This window comes from Lissotriton vulgaris, chromosome 1_2, assembly GCF_964263255.1.
Source record: "Lissotriton vulgaris chromosome 1_2, aLisVul1.2, whole genome shotgun sequence".
Lineage (NCBI taxonomy): Eukaryota > Metazoa > Chordata > Amphibia > Caudata > Salamandridae > Lissotriton > Lissotriton vulgaris.
Genome location: NC_141686.1, coordinates 122,254,544 through 122,281,384, shown reverse-complemented (window position 1 = coordinate 122,281,384; position 26,841 = coordinate 122,254,544). Strand labels below are relative to the sequence as shown.

The 26,841-nt window shown below is 44.8% G+C and overlaps 1 protein-coding gene and 1 pseudogene across 1 annotated transcript in view; both read left to right on the top strand.

Moving 5' to 3' along the window:
- The window catches only part of LOC147734664 (uncharacterized), a 5,992,067-nt gene that overhangs the window by 2,200,298 nt on the left and 3,764,928 nt on the right, over positions 1-26,841 (top strand). The window lies entirely within an intron of this gene.
- LOC147734670 (18S ribosomal RNA) overlaps positions 26,317-26,841 on the top strand; it is a pseudogene marked incomplete at both ends in the record, with an annotated part of 994 nt that continues 469 nt past the window's right edge.

Below are 26,841 nucleotides of genomic sequence, written 5' to 3'. Positions count from 1 at the left end.
TAAACGCTGCAGCGAGACTCATCACTGGGTCAAAAAAGCACTCCCATATTACCCCTGACTTGAAATCCCTGAACTGGCTGCCCTTTGAAGCCAGAATACATCTGAAAATCGCCTGCATGACACACAAGGCAGTTCACCTAAGCTCACCCGGCTACCTCGCTCAGAAGCTGACAATCTCTGGCGGAGCTAGAAACACCAGAGGCACAAACAATCTTCTGCTGAAACCTCAAAGATTCCGGAAGGAAAAAACATATAAGCGCTCCTTCTCAGGAATGGCGCCTAGGATCTGGAATTCACTCCCTCCCGAAACCAGGCTTATCTCTTCCACTACTCTCTTTAAAAATGAAGTAAAAGCTATCCTCATGGCTAAATACACTTGAACTATTATCTCGAACTCTGTTAATACTCTGCATCGACCTATACTACATGTTAGACCCCTCTGATTATTTGTATTATTGTTTTTATTACTCACATGACTGGCTTTGCTGCCACTTATTTGTACTGTTTGATCTATTGATTTATCTGTCTGACTATGCTCCCTCATGTACCCATTCTATGTAAAGCGCTCTGATATCTGCAAAGATCTTGTTCGCGCTATATAAAACTTTCTAAATAAATAAATAAATAAAATACAGCACCACCTGATCGGAAGTCCAAGAAACTGGACCATTTTGGGAAGTAAATGTTTTACTCGTCCAGCTTAGAACTGCGGTCCATGAATACTTCATGTCTCTTGGGCCTTTACTCCCATTATGTGTGGGACACGGTCGCGCAGGTGCTACCTCAGTACCCGGAGGAGGCCCGGGCTGTGCTCTCCCGTCCAGTGGCCGAAGGGAGGGGCGCAGTGAAGTTCGCCATACGGTGTGGGCTGGACACTGACGACTCGCTAGGCAGGATGATTTCAACATCAGTAGCCCTACAACGCTACACCTGCATGAGGTCTGCTGGCTTTTCAGGTGATGCCAAGGCAACACTTTTTGACATGCCCTTTGATGGCTGTCGCTTGTTTGGCGACAAAGCAGACAATGTGCTTGAACGTTTTAAGGACTCCAGGGCAATGACCAGGTCCTTGGGTCTCACTTCCACCTCTCCCCCTGCGGAGTCTGCTTTTCGCCCCTTTTGTGGCTACAAAAGGGGTGCCCCGCCCCGTTCCATCCCGAGCCACAGGCCCGCGCAAGCTGTCCAACCTCTGTGTGGCAGGAGACTTGGGACCCGCCGTCATAGGTCTCGGAGCCAGTGGAGAGCCAGTCCACCAGCTCCCCCTCTGCAGCAGCCTTAAAGCCCTCCTAGTCTGACCTTTCAGGGCCCCCATTTGCCAGTTGGTGACAGAATTCGCCATCACCTTCCCCACTGGCTCACAATCACCTCAGACAGATGTATTCTGCAGATAGTCTGAAAGGGCTACTCCCTCCCCTTCGGGACTACCCCTCCATCCATGCCACCTCAATTTCATTGCATGTTGGAGGATCACTTGGCCCTTCTACAACAGGAAGTTATTCTCTCTTTGCCAAGGGAACCATCAAGCGAGTTCCTGCCCCATAAGTAGGTTGTGGTTGTTATTCCCACTACATTCTGGTGTCCAAGAAGCACAAGGGCTGCACCCTATCTTGGATCTCATGAACATCAACCGCTTCCTCCGGAAGGAGAAGTTCAAAATGTTAACACTGGATCAGGTTATGTCTGTCCTCGACCCTGGAGAATGGAAGGTAGCGTTGGACATGCAGGATGCTTATTTTTAAGCATCCCCGTCCTCCTGGCTCATCGATGTTACCTGCGGTTCATAGTAGGTCACAAGCACTTTCAGTTTACTGTGCTCCCATTTGTCCTTACAAGCGCCCTTTGGGTGTTAAAAAAAGTGATGGCTGTGGTCAGAGCTCATCTGCGCAGATCAGGGGTTCCAGTCTTCTCCTATCCCAACAACAATATCTGTTGAAGGCAGGCTCGGCCCAGGTTGTCGTCTCCCACCTCCAGACTTCGCCGACCTACTGCATTCGCTAGGGTTTACCATCAACGTGCCGATCCCTTCTCAGAAGCTCCTTTTCATAAGAGCGGTTCTGGACACAGCGCAATTTTGGGCTTATCCTGCCAAGCAGCGAGTTGGGGATATTTGGGCTATGATTCCGATCTTTCAGCCTCTATCCCGGGTTTCGCTCAGAATGACCCTGAGGCTCCTGGGCTTCATGGATTCTTGCATCCAGCTGGTGGACTATGTCAGGTGGCATATGCGGGCTCTACAGTGGGACCTGAAGTTCCAGTGGGCACAGCATCAGGGGAATCTTTCCAATTCCGTCCAGATCTCGGAGAGCACTGCACACCAATTGCAGTGGAGGCTAACCAACCAGAAGTGGGTCAACGGCAGATCCCTCTCCCTTCCCCAACCAGAGTTCACAGAGGTTCCAGATTCATCACTTCTGGGGTGGGGCGGCCACATTGAGCATCCAGTAAAAGGTCAAATAAAATAGCAGAAGTATGATTAGGTGATTTCACCATCCAGCAGGCAAGTTTGCCTATAGTCTTAGAATTATAAATAGACAATGCAGGAATACCTAAAATGGAAACAGCTAAAGTGATATACTCAGACTTAGAAAACAAATGCAATGATGAATCACAATCTTCAGTCAATAACGGGGCATTGCGCGCGGTACGGGAAAGCACACCAGGATTCGAAGAAAACATTAATAGACTGAGTCGTGTTAAAGGACAATGGGCCACCAGAAATGTTCGCTGGAATATAAGACCAAGATATATTGCCACATGAAAAGAGCCATCCGGGAGGTAGCAATACAGTACGATAATGGCTAGCAGTCAATACGAGACGTTTGCAGGTCATGTTGTTTTGACAGAAGTACAAGTAGTTGGAGTTCTGGTGACACATAAAGTTTTCTCATGGGAAGAAAGTGAAGAAACATTATTAAGTTGGATTTGTGCACATTTGCCTATAAATTTGGTGTCGCATGTTAATATAAAACAAACATCACCTTCTGTGATGTTATAAGTGGAAATTACAAAAGCTAAAGGAGGTTTCAGTTCAGTCAGGACAGTGCAGGAAGCACAATAGTCATATGCAGAAAAATCACTTTTCATGAATTCAGAATGAGCTTCAGTCACATTGAAAAAATCAAGCAAGGAGGCTTTAGGAGTTGGCACAGCCACAAGACATGTCAATAGCAAATCAGTCATCGAACGCATAGACGCCAAACAGAAATGTGATGAGTTGACAACACAATGTGCAAGTTGAATCCAAAAGTTAGGAGTAGGATCCTACGATGCAAAGAAAAGATGTCCTCTGACAAAATTGTCAGTCCGGTCCTGTGGGCACTCTTGTCTCCAAACGCAGCAAGCCGAAAGGAGTCCAGCGACGACACATCCGGCAGCAGCAATCCATACAATGGTCTAGGGAAAGAAGTTGGAAACAGGCATTATTCATTCACGCAAATAACATTTGTCAGCAGGGACTGTGTCCCACCTCTCTTGACGTGGCCTGATCAGTAAGATTGTGTTGTCTGATCCTGTAGCTATACTTTCAGCCTGTTCAGGGGGATTATTAGGCGACTGTACCCATACTCTGGCTCCGGGGTTATCGGTTGAACCGAACCCTTGCTCACCACGCACAGACAGTAATGTTGGAGCAGTGCCATTCTGGATTGTACCACTGAAAACAGGCATAATGACCAATTGGGCAACTCGATCTGCTCTCCGGACAGTTAAATCAGAGTTACCACTGTTTAACAGGATCACTTTGATCTCACCCTGATAATCACTGTCAATGACACCTCCAAGCACCTGGATGCCCTTCAAGGCGGGACCAGATCTCGGGGCAATTAATCCAAAATTCCCAGCTGGTATTTGAACACCAATTTCACTCTCAACTATAGCAATGTCTCTCACTTTTAGGACAAAATCTGTCAAGGGATGCAGATCTAAACCTGCAGATCCCGGGGTAGCTATGCATGGAGCCAAGGCTCCGGGGGTAATTTCCCAGTAGGACACAGTATCTCGGCATGAATTTGGTTTTACTTCTATAGTAGGAGGAAACAGGCGCATTAATGGTGAATCAGAATACAAATAAGGACGATTGTTCAAAATTAACAATGCTTCAAATACATTATCTCTCCAATTCTGTAAGGTACCATTTGACAATTTAAGCAATTGTTCTTTCAACAAACAATTCATTCTCTCAATTAAGCCTGGGGCCTGTGGGTAATAGGGTATATGGAACACCCTTTCAATATTGTGTTCTGCACAATATTCTTGTACCAAACTTCCTTTGAAATGTGAGGCATTATCTGTTTGCATCTGCACTGGCGTGCCATAGTACAACATTAACAAATCCATAGTTTTAAGAGTATTCTCCTGGGTAGCTCTTTTGTAAGGAGAAGCAACCAAAAAGCCGCTATAAGTATCAACGGCTGTATACACATATTAACAATTTTTGCTCATGGGAAGGGGACCTATATAGTCCATCTGCCAAATTTAAGCGGGGGATTTTGCTTGATGTAACTGACCTTTCACTATCTGGGGCACCTCTCGCTGTCAAGTGTGTTGACATATAGGACAATTAAGTATAGCCGTTTTAATTAAATCAAGGGGAATATAGATGCCTCTGTCAGTAGCCCACCTGCTAGTAATTCTCTCTCCAAAATGTCCTGCTTTTTGGTGTGCTCACCTCGCCAGTCCCGCCAAATCAGAATTTTGTGGGTCCACCATTGCCTCAGAAATTTTAGATTGTTCATCTGCAATATCATTAAACAATTTGTCAATGGAATCAATGTGAGAATGAGCATCAACATGGAAAACTGTCACATTGCTTTGAGGAAGTAATTCCCAAATTTTTTGCCATAGCTCCTTTCCCGAGATCTCTTTAGTATGCACCCTCCAATTATGTGAGTGCCACGTAGGTAGCCAGACTGCCAAACCATTAGCAGTCGACCAAGAATCAGTAAATACATGACACGTTCCTGGTAATTCTTGTTTCAGAACTTGATACAGAGCATACAATTCTGCAAATTGACTACTTTTTCCCTCGCCTGTAGTACTTAACAGTTTTTGCGTGGTCGGATTATATGAGACTGCTTTCCAATGTCTTCTCTCTCCTATGTACCTTGCTGAACCATCCGTAAACCATACATGTTTTCTATCCTCTACGGACAGATCATCAAATGGTCTACCCCACCTAACAGGGGATTCCTGTACTATAGGTACGGAGCAATCTCTCTCTCCCTCTTCTAACGGCACCAGCGCCACTTGCTCCTGTAACATCGCAGCACCCTTCAGACCCACACGAGCCCTGTCTTGTATGTACCACTTCCACTTTATAATGCTTGCTTCCTGTGCATGACCAATTCTATGAGTTTTAGGGGAACTCAAAACCCATTGCATAATAGGAATTTCAGGTCTCAGAATAACATTGTGTCCCAATGTCAGTTGCTCGGTATCCACCAGAGCCCAATAGCATGCAAGTAATTGCTTTTCAAAAGGTGTATAACGCTCACCAGCATCAGGTAACATTTTAGTCCAGAATCCTAGAGGCACTTTTATCCTACCCTGTTTCTGCCATAAACTCCAATTTGCATAGGGACCTTGTACAGATACATTTAAATCAACATCTCCATCACGTACAGGCCACAAATCTAGAGCATGCTGAATTGCTTCTTTCACCGAGTCAAACGCATCTTGCTGTTGCCTATCCCATTGAAATGCATTTTTCTTACGTGTAATTCTGTACAAAGGGGCCAAAATCTGACACAAATGAGGAATATGTTGACGCCAAAAACTGCATAAACCAATAAATCTCTGGGCCTCTTTCCTACTCTAGGGACTGCAAACTCTTACATTTTTTGCTTCACTTGTGGAATCACTTCTCGATTCCCCTCATGCCACTGGATGCCTAAAAATGTTACACTTTGTGCCGGACCTTGCAATTTATCAGGATTAATTTCCCAGCCTCTGCTTTGTAAGTGGTTTATAATTTGGTCTAATTGAACTTGAACCTGATCTTGAATTAGTGTGTCTTCAATGTAATCACACAACTGAATTCCTTGATTCACCGGTACCTCAGCTAAATGCTCTGCCACCAGCCGATGACAGATGGTTGGACTGTGTAAATAGCCCTGGTGAAGACTTCTAAACGTCATTTGACCCCCATTCCATGTAAAACGAAATTGTTCCTGACATTCGGGGGCAATTGGAATAGAAAATAAAGCATTAGCAATATCAATGGACGCATACCATGTTCCTGGATGTTTCTGAATTCTCTCAGTTAAAGTAATAATATCAGGTACGGCAACAGTCAAAGGGGTTGTATGTGTGTTTAATTTGCGATAATCAACTGTCATGCGCCAATAATTATCACTCTTGCGCACAGGCCATATGGCCTTATTCCAGGCTGAAGTGACTGGAATCACAACTCCAGCATCCATCAAATCTTGAATGGTAGTACTAATCTCATCATGCCCACCTGGAATGCAATACTGTTTCATTGAAACTACCTCTGTAGCTTGGGGTATTTTTATAGGGGGAATTTTTAAACGCCCGACTCTCACAGACTTTGATGATATATCATTTTTGTATCCAAATCGATAACATCCGTCATCTAAATACAATGTCATACCTTTTAAAATGTCAATTCCAATTATATATTCACAAAGGGGTACCACCAACACAGTAAATTCTTTTCGGGAAATTTTGCCTATTTTCATTTGAAGTTTAGTTTGCACTGCGGGAGTTTCTTTACCACCTAAACCTGTAATAGTAAAATATTGTCCTTTAAACTTTTTGGGATTTCCATATATCAAAGTGGCCTCCGCTCCTGTATCTACTAATGCTCGGGCCCTCTGTACGATGTTTCCAAAAAATCTCTATGTCTACATAGGGTGTGTAATCTTTGCGAGCCCAATTCCGTACTGGAGCTTGACCTATTTCCTAGTCATTTTTAGTACGATCTAAAGCCCATGACAAATCAGGATAAAGATTCTCATATTTCTTAGGCAGTACATCTTGTTCGTACCCTCTTACTTCATGGAAAGGATTTTTATCGTCAAAAAGGTATTGTGATTTCCGGTCAAAAGATCTCTGTCGTCTGTCTCTCAGTCTCACCTCAGGGGATCTATTCCTTTCATCCCTGTGTCTGTGTTCAACATATTCTTCTCTCTCCCTCTCTCTCTCTCTCATATTTCGGCCTGTATTTCGGGGACATATCCCTCTCATAATGTGAGGACTCATCTCTCCTTTCTCTCTCTCTCTCCCTGTCTCTCTCTCTCCCTGTCTCTCTCTCTCTCTCCCCCCTCTCTCTCTCTCTCTCATCACCACTCTCATCAGAATACACACGTTCATGGTCTTGTTTATTAACTCTCCTGGCCCCCTCTTTCCGATCCAAACCTTGTTTACGATACAAAATCCACAATTTTCCATTGGACTGTCCATCAATATCCTCCCGTCTCACTCCATCATTGAGCAGGGCAAGAAACATATCCCGTCTAGTAAACCTATAATTATCAGTACGGGCTTCAGATCTAGATTGTCTTTCAGGTCTAATCCACTCACCCAATTCGCCCAAATCGCGAACTGCCTCAATTACATCAGACAACGAATTCCCTGTTTGGTTTATCAACAATGTCATCATCACTTGTTTGTAAGCAGCAGGGGCTGTACAAATAATTCTATTTCTCACAGAAGCATTAAGTAAACCATCCATCAACCTGTCTGCCGTCCCCAGAAAAATAGATGTTTTCATCACTTCTTCTTTCAGTCTTTGTGATGCATCTCTCAAAGTATACCATGGCTTCTCATTAAGCAGCCAATCTGACTAAGAAGGGTATTGATGATTACAACCGTCTACCGCCAACTGCAGCAGACTAGTTTGATTATTATTTGCATAATTCCTGAAATGTTCTTGTACAGTCGGGTCAGTGCTCAATGTGCAGAATTTCACAGCATCTCCATGATCTAACATGATCCGAGTAGCACCCAAATCAAAAATGCGAACCATCCAGGTAAGCAAAGCCTCACCCGGCTTTTGTTGAAATATATCCAAAATGTCATTAATCTCTTGTTGAGTAAAATCCTCTAAGCTATCCAAAGAAACCCCCTGGAGATTATTAGGACCATACTGCAATTTCTTCCGATGAATAGGTTGCGCACGAACTTCATTGCGCACCTCAGATGTACAGTCACGTTCAGACGGAGAAGACTTACGTCTCCCAGTCTCCTCACCAGAAGAGAAAGATTCAGTCGAATCCCAGATATTTCCATCCCATTCATCAGGGTTCCAATCAAGCCCTGCCTTCGCAACCACCAGACGCACCTTTCTCTTATTAACATGGCCACGTCTGTTTCTGTATTTGTATTTCGCAATTGTTTGATAAATATCCAGTTTATCTGCTAGTAATTTATTTTGACACTTCAAAAGAGTGCTTGCATTCTGTACTTCAACAAACTGCTCTTCAAATTATTTGCATGCACGCCGCACTTGCACTCACTTCTCATGTACAAGCCTGTACGCATGTAACAAAATCCATCCCCTTCGACCCAACGTAGGAAGCTCTTCACCTTTTAATACCATTACTTTTTGCAAACACGCCACCACTCGAGCCGGTTCTGCATCATCCAAACATGAATTCCAGTTTTCACTTAAACCAGTAGAATTAGCCCATTCATGAGCCAATGTCCAATAAGAGGTCGACTCCCACTCAGGAATCTCTAAAGGCAATTTCAAATACACTTTCGTTTTCCTAGAAAACATATTGAATATTCTGTATATACACTGACTCGATCAAAAAACGTATACACAAAAAAAGTAAACAACCACAAAGAAAATCTGTGTTATGTAACAATCACACCATTCCTGTACAGTCCCCCGATCGCCTCTGCAACGTCTCCCGACGCTACTACAACGACACTCGACGATCACTTTAACGTCACTCGAAGATATCTGTAACATCTCCCGACGATCACTTTAACGTCACTCGACGATCTCTTTTAACGTCTCCCGACGATCACTTTAACGTCACTCGACGATCACTTTAATGTCACTCGACGATCACTTTAACGTCACTCGACGATCTCTTTAACGTCTCCCGACGATATCTTTAACGTCTCCTGACGATATCTTTAACATCTCCCGATGATATCTTTAACGTCTCCCGACGATCAACACGGAAAAAGAAAAAAAAGAAAAAGCCTCCGCACTAACACCGTTTGGAAACTGTTTGTGACGCCAAATGTAGCGACCGGATTTTCATACCTTGTTATCAGCTTACCAATTATAGCACACCCAGCCGCCACGTACCATCACCCTTCTCAGGCCCTATAGAGCACAACACCTAAAATACCTACCTGAGAATGGGGAAATGACAATTAACTAGAGGAATATTATTATTAGTTGGACTTTCCTGTTCAAGAACTGATCTCACTTCTATATCAGCAACTACCTATTGTAGGGGAAATACCCTGTCCCTTCAAGAGCATTTGGTAAAGAAAGGTCTCAATCCTCCCAAGCAAGAACTGTTAGGCCAAATTATTCTCATCTGAAGTTATTCCTTGTCATGAACTACACTTTCTACTATCATCAGTTACCTGTAAGAAGGGAATTACACATCCTTCTATACGTCAGCACCTGGCTAGAAAGAAAGGTTAATACTGCCTCAGAAATAACATTCGAATGCAATGGGTAATCATTGGAGTCTATTTATTACATAACAATAATAAGGTAGAAAGAGCAATAGCATTTATGCAAATGGAAACCTAAGCACAACCTGAAGAGCAAAAATGGTTATGTATCATACTCTAACTAAGAACGCCCCACCTTGGTCCTGCACATTCCGGCCTTGGCAGTCGAGCTGGCCCCTCTCTCACTGTTGCTTCGGTTCATTTGGGACTCTGCTTTGCAATCACGGGGACACATCTGCACCGCTATGCATCATCGAAACTGCCACCTTCTTCAGCATTCACCAGCTATCTTCAAACTCCAACTGCAGCTAAGATTACAATTGCTGCATCCGTGGGGACAACTATTGGTACTGACTACAGTGACTACTGGAACTGAACTCTCTCTCTCCTCCACTGCACCTCCATAATATAAAAGGCCCTCTCTTCATGGAAATTTCCAGCCAGCAACCTGCCTCCCACCGAATTCCGGTACCAAGCCCCGCGCTCCCTACGCACCCACAGTGGCCAGCTGAACGTTGGCCTGGGGCAGTGTCTGTATGTGCTTTTTTTGACTAACTAAGTTAGGTGGCAGCTTTGGCACACATATGATATTGCAGGTTTAAAACTAAAAATGAATAACACGCTGGTGAGGCTTGGCAGCACAGTTGAAGACTTGTGTTGGGAAGGGATAGGTTTGTGGCTATATGGCTCAACAATCCCTTTTTCCCGTAATGTTTTTACCTCCAGATTGATAAGACAACCAGTGGGTCTATCCCATAGAGGACCCACATAAGGAGTTTTTCTGAAAAAATGTGTGCCTCTGCAGTGGGTACGAGAGAGTTAGGCTGTCAGAGGGTAACTATGACATTGAAGGTGTTTATGAAAAGTTTAATAATAAGGATTATGGAAGTGGCTCCTCCTGGTGCATTAAAAAGTGTTTTCTGTTTTATCTCTTCAACTTGACAGTTTAAAATGAACTAAGGGCCTTATTTATGAAGGACTTGCGCCGCCGGTGCGTCACTTTTAACATGGGAAAAAATGACGCACCGGCGGCGCAAGTCCTTCATAAATAAGGCCCTAAGTGTCCAACAGAGGTGCTGCGATAAAGAGTCTGGCCCTGACGAATTTGCCGGTAATTTATAGGCAAAGAAACATGTTGGCAATGGATGTGGGTATGCAATGATAGCTACCTTTTTCCCCTTTTTAATTCAACAGAACCCACCTAAGATTTAAGAATAAAGGTGTGCAAGTGGTGCGCCTGTTGATCTTATTTACTCTTTGTCACTAAGGGAGTGAGTCTTGTGTCCGCTCCTGTGCACTCTTACACTTTTATTTATTTTGTGTTTGGACACATTCTTTGTTTTCACTTGTTTATTCTTGGGACAAGATGACTGCCTGTGATGAGAAAAGGGGCTAAGCCTGGCGAGTAACCACCAGCTACCCCAAGGGTGTCGCGCCTGTGAGGGGTCATCTTGTCCCCCACACATTTTTTCACTCTTTGATATACTGTTGACCTAACGCACAGACACTGAGAGTCTCCCTTGTTTATTGTCAAGTTGAAGAAGGTAATCTATACTTTTAATGACTCGTGACATCTGTCTTTATCCTAAAAATCAGGAATAAGAAGGATATTGCAGCAGAAGAAATTGATGGAACACATTTTTTCGCGCTTTAGCACAAGAAAAACTGATTGGTCGCCCACAGGAGATGGGGTTTTTGTGTATTGTTGATTGTGAGTGGAGGGCAACCCTGTCGCTTCCTTTTTTCCCTCTTGGCTCCTTTTGAAATATATGGTCTATAATACCCCGCAAGGGGGAGCTAAATAGAGCCCATGTCTACTGGAAGCATGGTATATCACCCTTCTCTAGGAACTCCTTTGAAGTTTAGCCTTTTGCAACCTTCCTTATCCCTGCTATATTCCATGAAATTAGGGTCAATTGCTGCCGGGGTTGGTTTACATCCCTTGTCAGCCCTGCCAGGCCTGCTGTCCTGTGTGTTAGGAGTAATGCTGCTGCAATCTTAATTCTCCTGTTCGTAGAGGAGGGAAGTGGCTGGATTGTACGATTCGCATAGTGTTGTGGCATATAATCCTAATACCAGTTCAAACCAGTTCAGGGAGCCGTTGGCTCCTGCTCTGGTGCAAAACTGCACAAAGGACATGAGAGTATCCTCCCCACTGTACAGTCTCTCACCTGGAAGGGACCCCTGAATTGTCCTAACCCTTTCCTAAGAGTGCTTAAGGGCTTACCTGTGGGTGGGTCCCTCGATTCGTCATAGGACAAGATTCGATCACACACCACTTCAACTTCGACCTTCTGGACTCTCTGGACTTCGCTTTGGGAACCGAGACTGCAACAGGGAAAATTCCTGGTGCTCCTGGTCTCGCCATCCTGGTGGTCTTCTGCAACATCTGTGCCTGTGCTCCATAAAAGTTCATCACCAGGCCTGTGGACATCCAAGACACCTGAAGGAATCTTCCTTGGAGGGAAGGAGTCACTCCCGTGCATCTGCAGGCACCACAATGCAACTGATCGGTCTGCTGATCCTGGGCTCTCAAGGACTTCGAAAGGCTCAGCCACACAAGTGGTGGTTCTACAACTCCCTCGAGACCTACAATGTCTTCATACCGAGTTTGCGCCCAGTATCCCTAGTTGGAACCACTGTAACAAAACCCCTGTGCACCGCATCAATTTGCCATTGGCAAGGCTTGTTGACTCTCTCCTCCATTGATCTTCGTTCTCCAAGAAGCTCTAACCTCAAGCAACTCCTGCAGCCAAGATCTTTGTCCTCATCTTCTCTCTGCACCGTGGGCCTTATTCATTGGTGAGCTGCCGAGGTCCTCTTGCGACTCCTGTGCCTTTGGGCAGTGGGTTCTATTGAAAGTCTTCATGGACTTCAGTGGGCTCCCCCGCTTGCTCAGGGTCTGCTCTGCCTTACCTGTTTGTGGTGGGTCACTTTGACCTTTCTGGTCCCAACACTGCATCTTTTTTTGTAGACTACATTGCTTGCCACTTCCAGTGCTTGTTGGTGCCCCTGGCGGACACTTACCCCCTGGCTCTTGACATCAAGCATGGGATAGCTCGTGAATGGCTCCTGGTCCATACAACTGCAACTACACGGGCACTGTCAACCTCTCCTGCATCTTCAACATCGGTGGCCATTCGTCTTCTGTGCGTCCTGATCACTCCTGAGTGGCATATACTCTGTCCTTTCTGTTTGCAGGTTCTTCTTAACTTGAATCACCCTTTGGGTTTCACTGGACTCCTTTGTCTTCTTCTCCAGCAGCATCTTTCCTGAAGTCCTCCATTGTGGTCGATATATTTTTGTGCCCTGAGAAAGCTCTCAATGTGGGAGCAAAACACGTTGGCTGATATTCTGTTTCTACTGGTTTTAAAATTTAGAAATATTCTGATCTAATAAAGAAGTGACTTTTTTCATACATCTCTGGTCAACTGGGCTTTGTAAAGTTGTGCACTCCCATCATTGTTCAACTATTATATTTAGGCCACCCGGCCTCTCATGCCTCCATCGTCGTGGTGAGTGTGAATCACTGCCTTAGATACCGCCAGCCTCCTGGGTTCATCTCGTCACTGCTGGCCTCCCCTCTTCCAGTTGGTGCCAAACTTTAGTCACAGTTTGAGGTCCACTGCTTTTCCTCGAGTCGTTCTCCTGTTGCCTCACTCAGGTCAGGAGGTGGGGAGGCCAGTTTAGGTCATCTGGATCACAGCATCTCAGGCAATTGTGCCAGGCACCGCCGCTGCAACCTAGAAAGGCCTCCTCGCAACACGTCATTAGGCCTCCTCCACGGCTCCAGCACCCAACACCGAGGCTGCTTTAGGCACCACTCAGGACTGCAGCGATCAATCCCCCCGGCAGTCACCTGGTCACAAACAATCTGATACACTCTATTGTGCAGTTCTAGTAAGATTGTGTACGGATTTTAGGGGTTATTTGAGCTGCCACTATGGAATTCTCTTAAGATGCAGCCATCTTGGTTGGTGCCAAGCCATGCCTTGTATATTAAAATTTGGCCTTCCTGAAGGAAGGCAAAGATCTACACTTAGGATATATTTTAAAGAAGTGTTCCGGGATTCCGCACGTAGACGGTGCTTATGATTTCATTCGAGATTCCCCTTAGTGTGAAGAGAACTAGGATTATGGGTAAAACCCCAATCCATATACACCATGAATGCCTCCAATCAGTGTAACAGTATGGCGTTGTACCTAGATTTGAGTCAAAGTACTCCAATTTTACCATACAGATTTCATTTAAAGACTTTATATAGTAATGTCCTAAATGGAAATTTAGAGGATCTACATTGAACAAGTCTAGTGGGAATTTACAGTATCTTATAAAGACATCTAGCCGCAGATTGCTTAACTTTTGAATTCTCCTCAGGTGCCAGTCTGGATCTGGATATTTTTCAGCAGTACCTCTGCACGCCAGTGACATCGACTCCAGTCATTACCTCAGTGAAGCCATATAAGTCCCCTCCGGTGCGCGGACCTCATTTTCTTCTGTTTCGCGCCATAACGCGGTTCCTGAGAAGTAGTTCCTCTGATAGTTTTTTCTCAACTTATTTTGACACCGAATGTCAGTGGAACTGTGTGCATTTGTCAAATGTCAACAATATTCATATGTCGGTGATGGACCCGCATACAATTTGTATGTGCTGTCTAGGTGAGCACCATGATGCCGAGGATTGTGATTCCTGCCAGAAGCGTCAGATGCAGATTCGGCTGTGCAAACTGAGGTTATTGTACAATTTGTGGCCCCTTCTCAGGAAGAGGTGTTGGGAGGGCCACCTGTATAGACTAGGGCAGAACTTTTTCAGCCCATTTCCAACATTTAGGTGGAGGACAGCTGGCTTACAGCTCTTGGTGAGGATAGTGAGCAGAATTCTTCACCAGCCTCATGGTTGCTTTCTCCCCCTAGTCTTGCCACAGAGGCACGTTCCTCCTTTGCGGACATGCTGAGGAAAGCGCCTGCAGTTTTAGACTTGTCACTGGCCATGGTGCAGAGGTCTACAGACCCTTTGTTTGAAATCCTTTGCCAGTGACAAATGGTAGAACAAACTGTTCTTGTGTATAGTGAAGCCCTATTTGATGTTTTATCAGGTGCTTGGGCTAAGCTTGAGTCGGGGTTTCAGTGGCCTGTGATGTTGCCGGTAGGCATTTACCTGCACCTGGGGACACAGTTTGGTTTGCATAGACGTCCTTCCACTAGTGGTCTCAGTCTGCCACGTCTTCACAGGATGTTGATTCTACTACTAAGACTCCGGTGGGTAAGGATGGTAGGAGTCGTGATATTTATGGTAAGTATATATTTCCTTCAGCCAGCTCAGCATTGAGAGCCACCAACAGGTACTGTGTGCTGGGTGTTTTTCCTATGCCTTAAGGGATTCTTTACAGAGCATGCTCCCATCTCTTCCGGATAACCTCCGTGCCGAGGTGGACAACTTGATTTGAGATGGTCAGCAGGCCTCTAGGCTTACCATAAGGGGTGGCATGGATATGACTTTGTGGGTTAGGCCATGACATCTGCAGTGGTGCTAAGGCGTCAGGCTTGGTTGGCATCTTCGGGTTTCTCAGAGGCTGTCCAGTTGGCTTTGGAAGATATTCCATTTGATGGTGCTCGTCTTATTGGTGATCAGGCAAATGCAACATTAGGACGTTTCCATGAAAGGCAGAGAACTACAGAGTCATAGTTCTAATTTTTCTGCCTCTGTGTGATTTGCTTGTCCCGAGTCTTGGGATATATGTTTCTGTAGGTCAAGAAGTAACCTTATTAGGACGTTCTATATGTCCAGTTTTGGTTTCAGTACTACCACAGGTCCTCGGTGAGGAGTAGTGGTTATATCCTCAGTACCATTTTCTTTTTTTTCTTTTTGTATTGATTTAAATGGCTGAGGGGGGTTCCTTTTTTTCCTGGCCTCTCAAGATGAGCTTTCTACTCAAGAGACTATTATTAAGAGACGTATCTTCCTGTATGGAAGCAGATATGTTACATGCTTCTTTGAAGCACTTCAGTATGCAAGTTGCATGGCTTTCCTCTTCAATGTTCTTTTTGAGGCATCTGGTTATGTCATTTGTAGACTAGGATATAGTAACTCTTTGATCTACTCTTGGAGTAATTGGGTGCTTCAGCAAGTTAAAGCATTGCTCTGGCTCAGAGTATATGTTTGCTTGTGAGTTCTTTCTTTAGGGTAAATGAATAGTGTCTAGTGAAGACATAAATATTACCTCAACTGCAGACAATTCCTATCTTTGCTCCATATTGTGGTGCTGTAAATTGGCAGCCAATGGCTTATGATGCTGGGGTTCGGCCAACTTGTCCCAGGACCAATGTAAATTTGATGGCTTGTTATCCTTGACTTCAGACAATATGTCCTAAGATGTTGGACCATTTTGGTTGCCAACAAGCCTGCCAATTCATCTATAAAAGTATTGGGAGACACTTTTATAATAGGAGGACTTTTGCTTTATAGTAAGTTTTTTTTCTTTCTATAATATTCTTGATTTGCATGTGTGGAATTCAAGAAGTACGCTGGGATGTAGTTTTATCCAAAAGGTAGATTTATTCTTTAGTTCAGTCAGGACAGGAGCATTTGAGGATAAGATGGTTTTTAGTATACTGGTCTTTAGTGTAATGCACCTTTCCTCCTTCTCTGCTTTGCTGCTCAGCCAGTGTACATGTTCTGTGGAATGTCGGTGCGTGGTGAGGTAATGGAATGTTGGAATGCCTGAGTGCAGCAGCGGTGCGTTCATTGGGGCGTAGGGGCGTAGCCCCACTAACCCTGGTGGAGGCACCTGCGGCTAAAGCAGAGAGAGCACAGAGCACCTAAATGCAGCGCTTCCATCGGGGGTTCCGACCGGGACAGTCCCGATGGAATAGGGAGTGCGCAGGGGGTGGGGCTGCCAGGGCTGGGTTTAGGTTACAACAACGTAAGAGTGTCTGAGTCGACTGACTCTGCTGCGCAATAAAGTCGGAAACTTTCCTGTGCATGCGCGCTAGCCATCAAGGTACCGAAGGAGCCAGGGGGTGTGTCGCTGGCTGGGCCCCGCCGTTGAGAAGCGTCAGGGCGAGTGTCTGTTTGACCCCCTAGCCAATCCTGGCGCTTATTCCGCGCCAGGATTGGCTGGTCCTTCACCGCGCCGAAATACGAGTCCCGGGTTTGGTAGATGGCATGCTTTGTGATCGCGGTCAACGTTGGTATAATGGTAACGGGGGTGCTGTAGTGTTGTAGGTGCCCACTGAGGTGCTCCAGGGCCCGGGCTCAGGCGGGATGCTCATGCTGCGAACTACTCGTTGTGCTCCCCTTGCTGTCGGGTGCCTATTAGAGGCCCCTGGGTCGGGCTGCACTGTCCGCGCTGCCCCCGGAGAAGGAGGAGGAGCAGCGGCTGAGGAGGAAGCGCTGCGAGCGGCAGGGCCAGGAAGCAGGAGCAGAAGAAGCGCAGTACCGACACTCTCTCTCCGGGCCTCAGGTGAGTGCGGAGCGGGAGGGAGGCGGGCCGGGAGGGCATGTAATGCCGTGGGCGGCCGTTGCTCGCGAAGCGAGAGGGGCTGACACGACATCCAGCTACAGCGGTCGGCCTCGAAGCTGCTGAACCGGGTTCGAGACTCAGCAGAGACGCCCGAGATTCTGGGCAAATCAATTAATCTGTGCCTCATAAAATGAATGTGTGCGACTGGAGCTCATGTAAAGCGCTCTGATGCCTTCAGGCCGAGATCGCGCTTTAAAAGTGAGGTGCTTGTTGTCCACCTTTTGACAGAAGTTTGTCCTCTGCTCCCTAAAATAGTAATAGAATATCAGCCTAATGTTCTGGATGCTGTAAGCTTTGTTTACGAACACTAGGCAAAAACCTCGTTGCAATGGCTTTCAAAATAAAAATTCTAAGGTTGTGACATGCCCTACTTATCGGGAGTTACGGCATGCAGGGTATGTCAAATCGACCATTTTAGTTGGCAACGCACCCCCCCCTATTAACAAATATATATCTATCTCCAAATCCAAAGTGCGGTAAACTGGTGTGCTGCCTGATCGCTGGTGGTGCACAAAAGCTAGCGCTAGTGCCAGAAATGTAGAAAAAACAATTCCCCAATCTCCATATGAATGAAGAGCAGACACTCATAATCATGGCCTGCCTGTGTATGGAACTAGGAAGTGTTTGAGTTTCACTGCGCTTTTATCATCTCGGTCTGTGGGGGGAGGCACTTCACATAAAAGCCAGAAGCATAGAGTTATGTAAAATAAGAACCCCGGCCCTAAATGAACATGCTAAGCTTCTGATGCTACATGTCTGTGCTTGTGGCTCACGGGTTTGGTGCCTCGTGTATTTTTTTGTTTATATCTTTAAGCTCATTCAAGAACAGATGTGCTGTACATTGGCAGCAGAGCCATCCCTGGTATTCTTGACTGTCTGTGTAGCGTAGTGAGCAAATAGTCACATGTAGCTTGGCGTATTTAAGGATTTAAAAAAAATGGCAGACTTGCTCAGTAAGCATAATTTGTATTTGAGAGCAAGATCAATGCATATATAAGAAAGTGTCAGGCACTGAGGCACAAGGGGTTAAAAATCCCTTACGTAGCTAATACATTGGGAAAAGCAGCAGACGCGGTGCTGACTAATTCCTCCCTGCTGCAGAATTTCTTGCACAGTGGCCTCCTTAGGAGGGCTGCAAGGACTAACCAGCTTCTTGTGAAAATACTGTCTGCCTCTTTTTTCCTTTCTCAGGCAATCGAAGTAGGCATTTTATTTCTTGTCTCACAGCTTGATGCCTGTGCTGTGAAAGAAGATATTGTTGTTTCCTGGGTCTGCTTACATTAAATAATGTAAGCAAAGCTATGCCACTGTTGATAAACGAGGTCTATAATCCGAGCCGTCTCCTTTGTCACCCTTTCCGTTTGAGGGATTATTAGACTGCATGGGGAATGTGGCAGACTTTGTCTTCATTTCTTGCTCCGGTACAAGCTGTCAATTTTTCCCCCTTAGTAAAGCTGCTTGTGGAATGACCTGCCCTCCGCAAGCATGTGCTCATTCATATTAGCTTGCCGCCGTCCTTCTTCTGGCAAAGCCTCGTCTGTCAGTCCTTCAGGGCTCCATTTCATTTCGCTCCTGCTTTTGCTTTTTGGGATTAAATGGGGTTATTTCCTTCTGTCGACTTTGGCCTTTTTGCGGGATATGTTTTTATGTGTAATGGTTGCGTCTGGGCAGCAGGGTCTTAGTGGGGTAGAAAATAGGCCTGGGCAACAAAATAAAGTGGCCCATATTTATGAATTGGTGGTAAAAAAAAAATGTGGCCCACATTTTCAATACGAGCACCTTTCGACTGTTTAAGGCATAATGTCTGGGTGGGGGGTGGGGAACCACATGTTTTTGTGATTGTTGCAGGCAATGTGGGTGATAATATTCAAGAAATGTGACAGTCAAGTCCTTCTCTACCTAAAGGATAATTACATTGACACATCCCTGCCCTTCTACCCTCAAAGTGTGACTGGTCTATCCAATCATGGCACGAGATAACAGCAACCACAGCTGCACACTACTACCTATTACTGCCTTCTAGTCCTGATTTCAAGATGTTTACAATTCCAGCCCACACACAGCCACAAAACTGGCCCACACACTGACCTCACTCTAGGTCGTCTTGAAAACCCAGCCCTTTAAATGGCGAAGCTCTATTTGACATATACTAAAGAATCTTGTTAGTTTTTAAAGACTGTTAGGTTTCACTTTTCAATCGAGAGTATTTATTGTTTCAAGTTACATCCATGCAAACTCTTGGATGTTGATATTTATTTGAAAATTGCATTTTCGGTGCACAAAATAGATGTGGGGTGTACGCAAGCGAGTCTATCTTTGCATAATAGTACAAACTCTGTTTTATGCATGTATAAGTTTAAACGTGTTATAGTAATTTTTAAAATGTGTTTGACATCCGCTCCAGTAGGTTGCTCTGTACGTCTTTGTATAAATCAATGTCTCGTGCATCGGGCCCCAGATACACTCTCTTTGGCACTGGAGTGCGCTTCAGTTTTCTGCAGAGTGCACTTGAGGCTGAGCGCAAGGTCTTATGGGGCGATAGAAGCTCATGGTGACATGAATTCCTCCCAAGAGCCACTCTCCACTCAATATAAGGTGATAGCTCTGGCTGAACTCTTATAAGGTCCCAAAGAGCAAGACCTATTGGCTATGGCAATGCTTGTTGTTTATTGTCACATGCGGATGTTAAGATAGTGCTAATGAGGTGAAACCAATGAGCAAACAAAATGAAACAGATACTATCACAAACTATGCTGCATCACACAGCATAATTTGCCTCTTCTTGCAGCATAATTTAGTCGGCCCGCCACATACTCTATGTATCTAGTGGGTTTCAAAAATGAAATGAGCACAGCTTTCTGGCTGGGTCTAGATCTGTGTATGCTCAGAATAGTGATGAAACACAAACATTTCCCTCACTACAGGCACTGCTGTATTGCAGGTTTCTTGAATACCCAGGGATGCATATTAAGGGCAGTATCTGCCTTTGATTTATGAAGTGAGTTGATGACAGCATACCTTTCAATGTGGCATGCAGACCGCCAGTTTTATCATTTATATCAATTTTGTCATGTTAGATGTTGTATTTACTACAGGTTGTGATTCCTACATAATTGATTAGTGACGTATTGGTCTTGCTGAGGATGGAGCAATGGAGATTGGGCAAAAGATGATGGCTATGACAGCAAGTGTCCTATTATTTAATTTTGGCAATTCACCTTTGAATTTAGATCTCCACATGCTTTGCATGAATGAAGCAGCGATTGACAAGGCATATCTAATTGTCAAAAGACAAGGGATACATAAAGGGGAATTTAGAGACACCTTCGCAGATCCATTCTGCAATGGTTTTTTAGGATATACTTGACATAACTTTCATATTGTTCATATTCAACTTCTTACTGAAGTGCATATTGCTCCAAACTGTCATCCCTTTCTGGTCCATGGCTATGCATACACACAAATTAGAAGATGTAACACACTAGTCTAGCAATCAACAGCGAGGGACTAGCAATTTAAGAAATCAGCATGTTTTCCATCCAGTGGAGTTATAGTAGAGTCATTTACATGTTCACGACTGCTATACAATCAGCCAGTCTCTGATTCCTGTATCTAGCAGAAAGGGTATGAAACCAGCATGAAAACAGAGTACACATTACATTACCAAGGGTTCATTCCCTGCCCGTAAAGGCACATTGCCTGATCAGTCAATGTGTTTACAGTTACTGATCATCTGTTTTCCTCTCCATATTGTTGTGATGTTAATGCTATTGGTTTTACTGGAAATTGTGTTGTATTTACAGAAGTGATATAGTTGAAGTAAAAGGCACTTTACGCCCATTCCCAACCCCACCCATGCATGGGTTGCTGAAGCTAATTAGCAGACTGGGAGCATTGCTTTTATTTTCCTTTAGTGTAATAGGCTGGCTGGTGAAGTGCACTTCCCATACTGTGCAGTCACTTCAATTTGCCTTTAGGTGACTACCTGGCTTGATGGTGGTTTTCTATTTGATTTCATGTAACTCCTTGTCTTGATGAGTGCATTGGTTTTAGTTTGTTTGAGGTAACTGCTTAACATGCTGGTTTCATCACACAGCTGATACCCACCCTGAGAAAGCCAGAGCTGCCCTGTTAGTGGTATCAACACCAGTGCGCTTAGGTTCCTTACAGCTCCTACACTTGAAGTGGGTTACCACCTACCCGTTACTTTTTGTATCCTGCTCGTACCAAGTCGGACCCAGACCAGTCCCCACAGTTGCTCTGGATTAATGGACATTATCATGTCATCTCAGGCGCGATGTAAAGAGTGAGCTGAGGACTCTTTTGGCTCAAGAACCAACTAGCTGGTGACCCTTGTGGTTGTTTAAAGATTTAAGATCAGCCTGTAACTCAGTCTTGAGCTGGGTCGGTGACCTCGATTACAAAGTGGCTGTGCCAGATGTCCCATTATGACCCCTTTTGCCTGTCTCCCCTTCAGGCGCACAGGGCATAAAACTGGGGGGTTCTCAACCCTGCCAAAAAACTGAGGGGTGACCCTAAGAGCACAGCTGCCATCCTATCAGGGGTGGGATGCTTTGGTGTGCTGGTCTGGTTTTCTGGGTGCATTGGCTCAAGTTTTTTCCCATGTAATTGATTGGGTGTCTTGGTAAGTTGCTTTTATGTGAATGTCTGACTTATGACTGTGCATTCCTTTCAGTGTGCACTTGCTTCAGTTTACTTTTGAGTCACTGTCTAGTTTGCTGGATTTATTGCTTTCATTTTTCTTTCATTAAACTGTTTGACTTGCTTGGTGCTTTTATGTTGGTGCCTGCATGCTGAGGTGTACTCTTCTTCAGTTTAAATGTATGTGACTGGCCTGTTGACTAGCACCCTGCTTTTAAAGTGAAGGTTCACAGGTTCACACTTGCTTTAGTTTACTTTTGTATGGTTGACTGCATGCACTGTTTTGCTGGATGCATTGCTTTAAGTTACTACTTGATGCATTGCTTTCAGTTTGCTTTAAAGTAATTGCCTCTCATTTTCCCAAAGCTTTGTGAAGGCTGTTTCCCAACTGCGTGTAACTTCTTCTACTCTTAGAGCTGAGATTTTCATGAAAGTCTTATAGTCTGAATTCAGCACCTGAGCGTAATAGGACGAAATGTATGAAGCTCTGTGGTTATACTGAATAAGCAGCTACCTATGTTATGCCATCTATTAATGTAATAACTGCACTTTCACAATTGCTTTATTAACCTTCCTGCTTTCTCAAATTTGCTTGAAAATGCACGATTTTTCTTCTTTTTTTTCAAAATTTTCTTGGGGGGGTTATCCCCCCAAACCCCCTTTTGGGGTTCGAGCTCGCTCGCTGCGCGCGATCGCTACGGTGCTGGATGCAAATCACTTTGCGCCCCACCACTTTGAAATGTCACCCACCGCCCCTGCCTGAGTGTGATGTGTCAGTTGAGAAGATGAGCTGACCGGCATGGAGGATGCTCCTGGTGGGGCTCTACTTTACTCTGTACTGAAGACCTATTCTATATCTGGCTCTATACTGCTCTATGCTTGATACTTACTTACAACTCAGATCTGTATCAATAAAGCATTGATTTTTTATACTACACCTCAACTTCATGGACTTATTACATTTGGCGATGATCTGGAAGAACCTGCCTGTGCTACCTTACTCGCAAAGCTTGAAGTACTTCAAGGTAAAGCACCTGCATTGAAATTGTAACCAGGGTATGAAACAAACCTGGCACCCCTGAGCCCCACCAGTGACCTTGCCCTCAGTCCCCCACAACTGTAGTGTGCCAGTTCCTGCGTGCGGACCTTGCTGCCTCCCTGACCTGCTGTCTGTCAGTTCTTGCGACATCGGTCGCTCTCACTTAGGGGCAGATGTATCAAGAAACCATTTTGCACTTCTCAAATAGCGATTGTTAAGTAATCGCTATTTGAGAAGTGCAAAATGGTATGTATGTAGAATTCCGCTATTTTTTAGCGATTCCTTAAAATTCCTTAATTGCGATTAGCAAATTGCTAATCGCAATTAAGGAATAATTTTCCCATTCATTTCTATGGGCCAGGAGGCCCATAGGAATGATTGTGCAGTAATTCTCAAATTGCGAATTCGCAATTTGCTAATCGCAATTTGAGAATTATTTCAAGGGTGCAGGGGTGTCTCATGGACACCCTGCTGCACCCCTGAAACTTACATGTGTGTGCATATGGCACACATACATGTCCTATGGGCATGTATGTGTGTCACATGCCACCTTCAAAATAGTCATATTCTGTTTTGTAAAAGGATTTCGCAAATTAACACGAACCTCAAATTGGTGTTAATTTGCGATTCCTAACCCGAATTCGCAATTTAAAAAAGTTTCATACATGCCATTTAAGGAATCGCAAAATTGCGATTCCTTAAATGCATAAGCAAAATAAGTAATCGCAATTTTTTGCAATTCCTTATTTTGCTAATGTGTGATACATCCCAAAAGATGCTAAATGTCCGTTTGCGATTCCTTAAGGCCGAAATTCTGCGAATTTCGGCCTTAACGAATCGCAAAAGGCTTGATACATCTAGGCCTTACAGCCTGATTCATCAAAGTACCGTTTTGCGAGGCTCAAATAGCGAATCATAAGGAATCGCTATTTGAGACTCGCAAAACGGTATTCATGTAGGAATCGCAATATTAATTGCGATTCCCACTGATTCCCTATTTGCGATTAGCTAATTGCTAATCGATAAGAAATAACTCCCCATGCATTCCTATGGGCCAAAAGGCCCATAGGAATGCATGGGGAGTCATTCCTCATTTGCGATTAGCAATTAGCTAATCGCAAATGAGATTGCGAGTACAAGGGTGCCAGGGGTGTCCAAAGGACACCCTGTAGCACCCCTGCAATGGAAATTAACACAGGTGTTGCACACACACATGTCCAAAGGACATGTGTGTGTGTAACATGCAACTCAGAAAAATGCATTTAAATGCATTTTTCTGAGTTTTCGCAATTTACCACGAGGTTTGACCTCGCGGTAAATTGCGGGCCGAAATTGCGATTTCGCAATTGGAAAATGGATGATGAATTACATTTAAGGAATCTCAAATAGAGATTCCTCAAATGTAATTCCTCGCAAATATGCGAATTAGCAAATAGCGATTTTTGCATTTGGGATGTTGAATCCCAAATGCAAAAATCGCACTTGCAAAGGGCCAGCAGCCTTATTCATGAAGGCTAAATCGGCTCGCAAAGGGCCGGATTCTGAGAATCCGGCCCTTTGCGAGTGCGATTTTTGCATTTGGGATTCAGCATCCCAAATGCAAAAATCGGTAATTGCTAAATCGCTAAATTGCGAGGAATTACATTTAAGGAATCTCTATTTGAGATTCCTTAAATGCAATTCATGAAGCATTTGAAAATTGCGAAAATGCAATTTTGGGCCGCTATTTACCGAGAGGTCAGACCTCTCGGTAAATAGCAAAAACTTAGAAAAATGCTTTTAAAAGCATTTTTCTAAGTTGCATGTTGCACACACACATGTCCTTTGGACATGTGTGTGCGCAACACCTGTTTCAATTTGCATTTAAGGGGTGCTACAGGGTGTCCTTTGGACACCCCTGGCACCCTTTAAATCGCTATCTTATTTGCGAGTAGCAAATTGCTAATCGCAAATAAGGAATACTCCCCATGCATTCCTATGGGCCTTTTGGCCCATAGGAATGCATGGGGAGTTATTCCTTATTTGCGATTAGCAATTAGCTAATCGCAAATAAGGAATCAGTGGGAATCGCAATTAATGTTGCGATCCCTACATGATTACCGTTTTGCGAGTCTCAAATAGCGATTCCTTATGATTCGCTATTTGAGCCTCGCAAAACGGCCCGATCATGAATCAGGCTGCAGATTCTCAGAATCTGGCCCTTTGCAAGCCGATTTAGGCTTCATGAATTAGGCTGTTAGTCATTTTCCTGCTCAGCTTACAGAGAGCCCGGAACCGGCGAAGAAAACCAGAACCGGGACAAAGAAATATCAACCGGGTTAGTGAGCAACAAAGGAGAGCTAAAACTGGAGGAATGAGGACGAGATCCCGTCACAAGCTTTGACATGACAGGGGGCTGATTAAGAGCTGAAGTGTTAATTTCATTTTTCTACAATTCAAACAGCAGTCTAATGTTATTGACTTTACTGGCGGAAGTGAGTGGATATTTGCTGCCATCTGCTGGCTGTCTGTCGGAGTTTTATTTTGCCTGCATTTTCATTTTAATTTAAGAAATTGTTTCCCCAAGCACCTTCTCAGCCCTGTCAGTTACAGTTACATCTCACAGCGGACTTTACTAATTTTGCCAATGTTCTTGTTTGTGCAATGAGGGTTTCACTTCTCCTGTTTTTTCTAGGAAGAATCAATCAACAGTTGGAGGTAATTATTGTTGATTTAAACAAAAAAAAGTCACCTACTTTCATCGCTCATTGTTGCCAGCGCGAACCAGCCTCAAGTACGAGTCTGCCTGCAGCGTGTGCGACTTTTCTTACAGTTCACACACTAGCCTGCAGAGTGACGCCTTCTGCACCAGCGCGCATGGAGCCACCCTGCACAAAGTTGATAACGTGCCTCCATTTTGGGACGTCAGGGGCCTTATTTATGAAGGCCTTGCGCCACCGGTGCGTCACTTTTTCCCATGTTAAAAGTGACGCACCAGCGGCGCAAGTCCTTCATAAATCTGCCCCCAGGTGTTTAAAGCATATACAGCCTTTCAAGCATTTACAGTCTCCTTTTTGCTGATCACGTCCACTTCACTACTGCAGCGTTTTAAGAGTAAGCGACTGATTATGGGTTTTTAACGTTGCTGCTTTGAGATCTTGCAGTGAGTTTGCTATGAAATTGACTTGCTGCAATTTACTGGTGTATGGCTTACATTTGTCCTTGTTGGTAGTATGCCATTACCTTCCCGGTGATAGGCTGAACATGGAGTATATGGATTTCTGAATTACATCAGACTTTGGAGGTACATTATATCATTAGTCAACAAAAGAAATAAACAAATTTTGAACAATCTATAAAGCGGCAATACTGGAGGAGTACTCTATAACTGGGTCATACATCAAGGCTGTATGCAGTCTAGGGCTGGGCGTAGTGCCACTCCGCAAAATTTTGGAAAAAAAAATTTGTGGAAAACGGCGGCGCGTCCTGGGGGTCCGTGTGCCCTGAACAGGGGTCCCTTGTGCCTGGGCAGACTCCCTGATCTCCCCGGCCTGGTTGGAGCCCGGGAGCCCTGCAGCCCCGGAGCCCTGCAGCCCGAGCCCTGCAGTCCCCGAGCCGAACGAAAGTCGGAGGTTCGAAGACGTTCAGATACCGTCGTAGTTCCGACCATAAACGATGCCGACTAGCGATCCGGCGGCGTTATTCCCATGACCCGCCGAGCAGCTTCCAGGAAACCAAAGTCTTTGGGTTCCGGGGGGAGTATGGTTGCAAAGCTGAAAGGAATTGACGGAAGGGCACCACCAGGAGTGGAGCCTGCGGCTTAATTTGACTCAACACGGGAAACCTCACCCGGCCCGGACACGGAAAGGATTGACAGATTGATAGCTCTTTCTCGATTCTGTGGGTGGTGGTGCATGGCCGTTCTTAGTTGGTGGAGCAATTTGTCTGGTTAATTCCGATAACGAACGAGA